The sequence below is a fragment of the Lactuca saligna genome, chromosome 8 (assembly GCF_052625555.1).
Source record: "Lactuca saligna cultivar CGN05327 chromosome 8, ASM5262555v1, whole genome shotgun sequence".
In the NCBI taxonomy this organism is placed as follows: domain Eukaryota; kingdom Viridiplantae; phylum Streptophyta; class Magnoliopsida; order Asterales; family Asteraceae; genus Lactuca; species Lactuca saligna.
Window position 1 is genome coordinate 119,238,893 of NC_136424.1, and position 10,737 is coordinate 119,249,629.

General features: G+C 38.1%; 1 non-coding gene across 1 annotated transcript; it reads right to left on the bottom strand.

The window, feature by feature from the left end:
• Nucleotides 1–9,991: 9,991 nt before the first annotated feature.
• LOC145013440 (small nucleolar RNA R71) lies at nucleotides 9,992–10,098 on the bottom strand. Its single transcript, XR_013665000.1, has one exon. It is a non-coding gene; the product is annotated as a small nucleolar RNA R71 (small nucleolar RNA).
• Nucleotides 10,099–10,737: the final 639 nt, after the last annotated feature.

Genomic DNA, 10,737 nt, shown 5'->3' on the forward strand with positions numbered 1-10,737 from the left:
TATTACCAAACACTTTTTTTCGTTAATTAACTTTTGAAAAAGTCAATAAGTCATTAAGTTAGTTTAATGGGGGAGTTTGGGAGTCCTTTTTAATATGGCTTATTAACTTATTGGGTTTTCAAATAGTCGATAAGTTAAAAAGGTGTTTAGTAAACAGTAACTTTTAGTGAAAAAAATGATTTTTTCAAAAAGCTAGGAATTTCTGGCTTTTCCAAAAAGTCAATAAGAAGTTTGAGAAGCAATCCCAAACACGACCTAAATAAAATCTCAAACACCCTCTAAATATTTTATGTAACACCAGTTTTCCATAATGGTTCGGTTTAGGGCATTAAGGAGTCAAAATCTTGGTTTTTGGGAAAAACAAAATGTCACGACGTGACCATAAGGAGGCCACAAAGTGACAAGCTAAAGTAAGGAACGCGTATCTGGACTGTGGTCACGAGGTGACACGTATGTGGTCACGACGTGAGGAAGGTTGCAGCCCAATTCCATGATCTTTTAGGGTTTCCTTCACCCAATTAACTCGATTTTAGGGCTCATTATCAGCCTCCATCACCCTCAAACCTTAGAAAACCCTAACCCTAATCTCTCTTGGTGGTTTTCTCTTATCTTTAGTGGTTTTGGCTCATCTTTGGTGGTTTTGGTGCTCTTTGAAGGAAGTATAAGGAGAATTGGTGCAAGAATCAGGAAAGCATACATCTTCTCATCTTTGGTATCTCCTTCTGGACCATTTATATGGATTCAAGCTTCTACCTTTATGGTTTATTCTTTTAGATCTAAGTTGTTTTGATCCCTTTTAATTCATTGTTTTGATTTGAGTAAATTGATGGAATAAAGCTGGCAACTTTATGGTCCTACTGAGCCCCTTGAGCATCATATCCTGTGGATCTAAGGATGGGTTATGGATTGTGGACCTTGCAAGAGTTTTAGATCATTTTCTTAGCTTTTGACCTAGGTTGGGTAGAGGACATTCATGGAGCATGCATGTCCATAAAGTTGCCATTTTTATGGATCTATGGAGTCCCTTAAATCTTTCTAGAAAATAGGAGTTGAAGGCTTAATGGATTAAGGACTCAAACCATTAAGTTGGTGTCTCAAACAATGACCACGATGTGACATTGAGGATGTCACAACATAACTAGTGAGGATTCCACGATTATCTTGTCATGTTGTGCTCACGACGTGACCAAGGAGGGTTCATGTCGTGATGCTTGTTGAGTAAGTTGTATGTGACCGATTTGGCTAAGTTGGAGCGAGGCGAGTTGGAATCAAGTTGAGTATGTTCTCACGATGTGACCAAGGGCCAGTCCCAACATGAGGCTCAATGGTTGATATTGTTGGTTGTTGACCTTAACTTTGACCGTTGACTTGTTAACATGGTTTGACTTTTGGTCAAGATTGTTGGATTTAGTGTGTAGAATAAGGTTGGACCTTGTATGTCTTGATAGGAGTTGTGTAACATCTATTGCAGGGCATTGAGTTGTGGTTTAGTTGATATCGTGAGTCAGGTGAGTCTTTTCATTATATTGTGTAGGATGTTAGTTGTCTTTGTGACTCTTGCATTGTGTGTTGGGTTGAGTTCATTGGTATGCATGTTGGGTTGGGCCCATGGATATGTTGGGTTGGGCTAATTTATATGTCGGACTGGGCCCGTTGTATGTATGTGGTATTTTGGAAAACTCGCTAAGCTTTGTTGTAACACCCATAAAATCAAGCCAAATTTTAAACTTTTAAAAACATATAAAATGCCAACAGTTATTACAAAAAGATTTCCAGAACAGTTTCATATCAGAGTTCCCAGAAATCATAATCATAAATCAAGGAAAGTGTACGGTCATGCCTTCGCCTTTCCGCGGTTATCCCCAAACCTAAAATAATAATCGATAAATGTAAGCTCGAAGGCTTAGTGAGTTACCCCTAAAATACCAACCTCATATAACCATAATCATATCGTATCAACAAGTACAGAACAACCATGCATCCCAAGTCTACAGAGTGACTGGTCCGCCCACATCGGGCCTTAAGTGCACCTGGTCCACTCTCTGAGTCTACAGTATGACTCGACCGCCTGCACCGGGCCTTTAGTCTATCTGGTCCACTCTCCGAGCCTCGGCACGTCTAGACCACCCCGCGGGGCCTTCAGCTTATCCGGACCGCTCGCAAGGACTTCGGCCTGACTATGTGCCCTCCCGGGTCTGTAGTTTATCCGATCCGCCCTAGGTATGTTGGCCTACAGCACGAAGCAGGACCCACCTCAACCCAACCCCCATACCAAACAATCATGTGAACATAAACAGATAATCACATAACAATCCATATATAACAAACCAATTTAACAGATCATATAGCATAGCAACATCCTATCTAGGATACCGGCCTAACAGGTCACTAACATAGTACCATCCTATATACCAGGATACCGACCTAAACCAAGTCACTAACATAATACCATCCTAATTACCAAGACGTCGATCTAACAGATCAATACGCATATCAAACCAATACAAGTATACAAAACGAGAAAGGGACGACCTTGGTGCCTTAGATCCTGTTGATATAGTGAGGATAACTCAAATTGAAATGCCGATCTGAACCGAAGAAGCAGATTCCCGAACCACCGTCTCATCGACAATCCCAGATTATCCAGAATAGCAAATAATGAGTCAACACATGCGAGTATAAATCTTGACCAAGAATCACTCATACAATAATAGCCAATTTGCTTTCCTCTAATTTGGGGCGAAGGCCCAAAACCAAATCCATGATCCAATTCCATATAACAAGGCCCAACTTTGGCCCAACTTTCCAAACTGGGCCCAACTACCTAATTGGGCCTACATCCAAGATCCAAAACCAAGACTTGGCCCAAAACACCTTACCCATAATGTCCAGTAAAGGTCCAAGTCCAACTAGTCCATAGACAGCCCAAACTCGAAGCCCAATATCAAAAACCCCAACAAAGGACGTATGTTGGGGAGTACCCCTCTGGTATGTGAGGCGTACTTCGACTCCTATTGACTGGAAAACGGGTCATTGATCCGGTACACAGGGAGTACTTCTACCTATACGGGGCGTACGCGAGCTGAATAAAAATTCTCATAAGTGCTTAATGGCTTAAGCACTTAAGCCCAAACTTCAGATCCATCGACCAAATATTCCTAGGACTCATAAAGTCTCGAACTTTATCACTTTGGACGTCCAGAAAGCTCTTAATCTAAGGTCTTAATCTGTTAAGACCCTTCTAATGCATTCATGGGACACCTAAGTCATTGGGAACTCATTTTTAACACTCATAATCCCTTCAAGAGCCTAAAAGGACAGCTCATCTCGTCCAAATCATGACATGCACCAAAAACCAAGAATCACTAGATCTAACCCATACAAGAATAAAGTTCCATGCTTTTTACCTCCTTGCGCTTTTAGAACACACACCAACTTCATATCTTCAAGCCAATCTTCTTCTCCAACTTCTTGGTGCAATGCCTTTACCTCCAAGAGCTCAAAATACCCACCAACTCACATTCTCACATAATAACTAGGGTTTGGGGACGTTTCTGGAAGATGGAGGCTGATAAGGATGAGAGAAATGAGTCTTAAGGATGTTTATATAACCCCTAAGCCAAGACATTAGGGTTTCCTCCTATTATAAGTACGCCCATCGTACAAAAGTGTACACCCAGTGTACTAGGGCATGCCTTAGTACGCTTAGCGTACCATTATGTATGTGGAACGTACTCTTCCTGATCCCAAACTTACAATTTAGCCCTTAGGCTCTTCAAGACTTTACCATTCCATTCCCATGGACTACAAATGACAAAACTTTGGATGTTACATTTGTGCTTACGTTTTGTACTTTAAACATTTTCTAGGTACTTCCAGTTCCAAAGGAAAGGGCCCGACTTAACTGTATTGTATCCCCTGATGGCTTTTTCTGCACTGATTACCTTAATTTACTCTGATGTTTGAAAGTACATCTTTACTTTGTTGGTTTTGGACTGTATAGCTGTATGACTTGATGGTTTAAAAATGAAAATTTTTACTATTATTTTTAGGATGTTACATTTTAAATTTACAATTTTTTTAATTTAAAATTAATTTATATATATATATATATATATATATATATATATATATATATATATAGTAATAGTGTTATATTTTACCTCATTCAACGCATGGAAGTACACATGGTACCCCACCGGCTAAATTGCAGTGCCAAATCCATGTTAAAATCCATATGTCTCAGTTAGATTAGATACAACCTAATACACTAAAAGACTGTGCATATCGATTCCCATACAAACAAGATTGGAGGGTTAACCATGGGTGTCATCTTCACCAGAACAGACATGCAACCAACAAATAATTAATCCCATCTTACTACCTATCAAATACAATCCTGATATGGTATCTTGTACCTTAATAACGATAAATAGAACACCTTCCCTCCAAACCCCCAAATCCCAACCCCAACACTCACAAACCTTATAAATACCAGAATTACTCCATAATCAAAAAAAGTAAGACACACATTCAATAACACTTTCTCATTGGTTACTCTTTTACCTCCTTACTTTAGCTCAATACTAAATTCATCGTCAAAACATGATCACATGCGCAACTCTTGACCATTTTCTTTCTAGTGATATCACGTCTGTAATTTCATCAATTCACATATTTATTTTTGATAGAAACATTAAGAAAAACCCCTTAGAATCAGGTTGCATCATGTAGCCCTATTTACGGTACCCGAAGTAAAAACCATTGGTTAGGTGAGCCTTCAAAATATGAGGACCATGTAAATACAACATTGAAGGAAAGGAAATCTTAGATATACTTACTATTACATTCCACATACTGATGATCATGACACCGTTATAGACCTAGTAAATCGTTGAAAAAGGGTCAAGTTATATTGAAGTTGATTTTTGAGAAGGAACTTGTACTGTAACATCCTGGTGTTCAGATACTTCTAAATTCATCCCTATAATTTTATTTCATGTCATTTTGGTCCCTAAGTCCAAAAAGTTATGCTTTGAGCCCTAGTGGCAATTTTGTAATTATGGCAGGAGGATTACACCATGCATATATGTGTGTATGCTGAGCGTACTAGGGCACGCCCTAGTACGCTAGGCGTACACTTATATACGCAGGGCGTACTAGCGTCAAGAGGAAACCCTAGTTTTTAGGGTTTGGGTGGTATTTAAGCAACATTATGTCTCATTTCTCCTCACCTTTTCAGCCTCCACATCCTTTGAGACGTTTTTGCAAACCCTAGCCCTCTTAGATTGAGTTTTGAGCTCAAGAGTGTGTTCTTGGTGTGTTGAAGGAGGAATAAGTTTCATTAAGGATCCTTAAAGTGGAAGCAAGCTTGTAGATCTGGGATTTTTGCCTTCTTGAGAAGTTCCAAAAGGTATAAAGTCTATACCTTGATGTCTTGGTTGTTAGATTTGTTTTTTTGGGTGTTTTATGTTGCTGTTCTTGTCCCAAAGGTTCCATCTTGTGCATGGTTTGTTCGTGTCTTTTGATATGTCCTTTCAAAACCTAGGAAGGGTCCTTAGCCATAAAAATGAAGTCCCTTGGTTAGTTTTGCTCCATGCATCTTGTATGAGGTCTTAATGGATTATGACCTTGTGTTAAGCTCTTATTAGACAAGTAAAGTCATAAAGTAGAAACTTTATGACTCTAGGGTGTGTTTTGGAAATGGATCTGAAATTTGGGCTTAAGTGCTTAAGTTATTAAGCACTAAATTGAGTTTGGAGGCTGTAAGGGTACGCCTCGTGTACATGGGAGTATGCCTCGCGTACTTGGTTAACCACCCTGATGGTGGTTTTCTGCAAGGATTCACATACGTTAAGCATACCTCCAAAGTACGACCCACGTACTTGCATGGGTCAGCCTTGTTGAGTTGATTCGACTGGGTTGACTTAGTGGGTTGATCAGTTGACTTTAACTTTGACTAAGTTTGACCTTGATGGTATTTTGGGATTTTGATGGAATTGGTCACTTAGTGGAAATATGTATCAGTTAGAGAGCTAAGATTCAGAGTCGTACCTCATCAGTTCTGTTCTGTTTGCGATGTGAGTTTTCCTCACTATACTTTTGGGTCGAAGGCACCGACGTTGTCCCTTTTGGATTGTTATCCTGATTTATTGCATGCTTGTATGTTGTAGTGATTTGTTAGATCTGTATCCTGATATATAGGATGATGCTTTGCTTAGTGATCTATTAGATCTGTATGATTGTTTGTATATGCTATCTAGGGTTTGATATGGTATATGTTTGATATGTGACCGTATGTTAGGTTAAGGCGGTCCTACTATGTGCTCAAGGCCTAGAGACCCAGGGCATCCCAAATAGATTGTAGGCCAGTAGGGTGTACCATTCAGGCTAAATGCCTAAAGAACGTTCCAGATAGGTAGATGGCCCGATGGTACTTACCAGTCATGCTGAAGGTTCTGTGAGCGTACTAGATAGAATGTAGGTTGATGGCACATTCCAGACAGACTGAAGGCTCTGTATGCATGATGTTTACTATTATTATTATTGATTATGTGTTGTATTGGTACTTTGGGGGAAATTCACTAAGCCTTGGGCTTACAGTTTTGGGTTATGTTTCAGGTACCTCAGATGATCGCGGGAAGGCGAAGGCATGATCATGCACCTCCTCGTGTTTTGATTTATGATTTTGGGAAAACTCGGATATGAACATGTTTTGAAAACTAAGTTGTAAACAATGATGATTTGTGGATTGGCTTTAAAAATTTAAATTTTTCATGAATTTGATGGTTGTTACAAGTTGGTATCAGAGCCTTGGTTTGAGTGAATTGGAGGAACAATCGTGTGAATCTAGTCTCAAACTAAGGAAAAATATTATAAAAACAATTTTTAAATGGTTTTTAAAATAATCAAGGAGGATGTGATGTGTACGATCAGCCGAAGCCAGTTAGTAGACCCCAAACTACCACACAGTTAATTGAGATTATGTTTTGATTTATTAGAATAACATGCTAGCAATAGGATAGGGATCTTCAGGAGCTGTATGATAGAATTTCTTGATATATGATGCCTTATCACTTATAAAAGCCTTGATTTATTGTTGTATAACTCTTTCGCTTGTGAACTGGCTATTGAGTGAATACATTAAGTTACATGCTACATGGTTTAAATGATCTTAGGATAAGGGATTTGGTCCTACTGCACAACTCTTATATGAGTGTAACCGTTGTAGGATTGAATCTTTTAGTCTAAGATTGTTTAAACTATGCAACATGTGATTTTATTCATGCGATAGTTATCTGGCGCCAATAGAGGGTCATGTGGCAGTTAGTGGTAAGGTGAGTTGTATGGGCAGCCGACCAGTTGCGTTATGTTTAGTGTTCCTCTGGGAAGTGAGGATGGAGTGCATGCGTATGTCGAGTGTTTGGCCTGAGTTTATGAGCATGTTAGTGGTAGGTGTTGGATTAGTGTCTAAGTCCATAACTATAATTGGTATGTACTTGACCTGACTCGGCATTGTCCATTTGGGTTGCATGGCATCGGAACATTTGGATAGACCGTTTGTGAGAAGAGGACATTTGTGACATATTAATACATTATAAGTTCTAATATATTAATATGAAATCATGTTATTTAATTAGTATTAATCAAGAATTAATTTGGACTTAATTTAGCGATCAAAAGAGACTAATTAAATATATGGGGATTGATTGTGTAAATCATTCATTCTTATATATGTGGGCTTATGATTCATGATTCCTTATGTTGGGTTAACCCATGTGGTGACCCATGGATACTCCATGGAGATTAAAACCCATGGAGCATAAGGAATGGGTAAAGTCATGGGTTATGTTATTGCCATATTTATACATATTTTTAGGTAATATTGATCTACATTTTTATTAATATTTTGGTCATTTGCATAGAATTATGGTACTTATAAGGATAAAATGTTATCTGCAACCAAAATAAAGTATTTTCGAAGAGAGAGACCAGAAGTGACAATATATGGAACATTGGAGACTTGGAGTGCAAAAGATGAAGAAATTTACGGATTCAACCGAAATCACGTCATGGAGCCTCTTGGCCATTACGACTTGGGGGGATTTTGGTTGATTGGAGGATTTCCAGAAGATGATTTTTAGTAGAGGAGAAGTTCCGGAAAAAGGTTTTCAACACCAAAGGAGTAGACGTTCATAATTTAGTTTACTTATTTGATACTTATGAACATGCTTGCCTATTTATTTTGTGTTTGATTGTTAGTTTCTATTATGAGCAGTTGAATCTAGCTACTCTTATCTAGCTAGATGAAGCTCCTAACTTATGAATAGCTTAATTTTACATGGATTTATTTAGTTGGTAAATTGCTTGTGTTTGATTTATCATTACCTAGCATGCTTATGTTTGTTTCTTTAGTTGCTTAAATTCATGTTCTGTGTAGCTTGGTGACCATTAACTGCATGAACTTGCTTACCTAGTGATTTAGTGAACATTAAATTGTTAGAGCTAGGATTGACCAATCTGAGTTAGTTATTAAAGTAAATAAATTTAGATGTGCTAGAGAACGTAGATTATGACTATAATTGCGTTTGCATAATAAATCTTACATAGCATATTCATAATCATAATTGGTTCTATGTTTAATTGTGTGTGACCATACATAGTTTTACATGAATTAATTAATTATTGGTAAAGTTAGACTTAAATTAATAATATAATAATAACCAACTTGATAATCCATAATTATTAGCTGGCCATAAGGACGAAGTGGATTCAAACTAAACAAGAGTGTTTTTACTTATTGATTGAATTTGAGTTAAGTTTGTCTGATCTTGTAAAATCAGATAAAACCCTTTTTAAACTTGTTAATAATTAGGTTAATTTGATAGCAAGTAGATGAATTAGTAACACCATTCCCTGTGATCGATATCCGACTTACCCAAGCTATACTATAATCTGATTAGGTATACTGCCTATAGGTGCATAGTTAGTCTAAGTTTGCTAGGTTATAAATATTAAAATTAGTGGGTACTTTTGTGCATATCAAGTTTTTGGCGCCGTTGTCGGGGAACGACTTAGTTATTGTTTGTTTATTTGCTTTTGATTAATCGTTCATTTTTGTGGGGTAATAATTGCAAAAATTTATTTCTCTATCATAGAATTTTTTTTAGTTACAGGACCCATGACGTGGATCAGCCTTCCACGATGTGGATTCTGTGAATTCCAGTTTTCTTTAGTTTTTGGTTTATTTTTCTGCCTTAGTTCAGTTTTATGTTTTTATTTTTGTTTATTTTGTAGGAGTTCATGACCAGAGGTTCTAACACACCTTTGGTGCCACCTCTTGAAGAGCTAGAGTCTGCCCTTCACAAAAAGAAAGATAAGAACGTGAAAGAAGATCAAACACCAAAGAAGACACCTTTACAAGAACTCAAATCAGTATTCTCAAAGAAGTCGGGAAAGAAATTGGGAGAGTCAAGTTCATCTTCAAAGGACAAGAGCAAAGTTGAAAGCATCGATCAAATACCCATCCCAAACGAATCCGAATACGAATCCAAAGCCGAGTTTGGTCTCTATACAAGTGAAATCGAAGACGAGCCAAGAAACGAGATGGCGAATATTGAAGAAATGTCCATGGGAGCTTACAGAAAGAGAATTCGAGATGATGTTGGTTCAGGCTTAGTACAACCCGCTATTCCTGCCACTGCCACATTCGAGCTGAAAGGACATATCCTTTCTATACTAAAGGATATCCCATTCTATGGAAAAGATCACGAGGATGCGTTCAAGCATTTAGATGAAGTGAACGATATTGTTGATTACTTCAATGTCCCGAATGTTAACACAGATACCATCTTGCTAAGGATGCTGCTCGTTACCTTTAAAGGAGCTGCAAAGGATTGGTTAAAAAGCATTTCCACCTGGTACAATCACTACTTGGGCTTAAATGCGTGAGCAGTTTCTAAAACAATTATGTCCACCATCCAAGATAGCTAAACTCAAGAAGGCAATAACTAATTTTGAGCAAAACCCGGGGGAGTCACTTTACGAAGCATGGGAGCATTATAAAGGGTTGTTACGGAATTGTCCTCAACATGACCTTAACATTCAACAAGAAGTGTCCGTATTCTATGACAGGGTCAATGTAATGACAAGACTACTCCTTGATCCTCAAGGACCGCTTACGAAGAAAAATTCGGGCGAGGTCAAGGAATTGGTTGAAGAATTTGCAAAGCATTCTCGTTAATACCACAATCCAAGGAATAAAAGTGTGAAAGGAGTTGGGGGTGCACATTCTGACGAAATGGCTGCTATGATGGCAATGCTAAATACTATGGACCAGAGATTGACTCAAATGGACCAATCAATTCATGCAATTCGAGTTAGTTGTGAGAGATGTAGTGGCCCGCATTTGACAAAAGATTGCAATATGGATGAATATGGAGACAAGAAAGTTCAAGTTTGCTATTCAAGTGGAGACAAATACGATGAAGATTGGAGAAAACCAAAGAATGAGTGGCTGCCTTACGAAGAGTACAAGAAGCAAAAGGATGAAAAATTTAAGCAGACAGGTCGGGGCTTCTACCAAAAAGAGTAGCCACCACCCGAGAAGAAAGTAGACTTGGAAAATATTTGACCCGATTTATGGAAGCATCTGAGAAAGGGAATGATAATACTGATGCAGTGCTAAAGGAACACATGAATATGATGAAGGAACAATACAAAATGATGATTGACCAG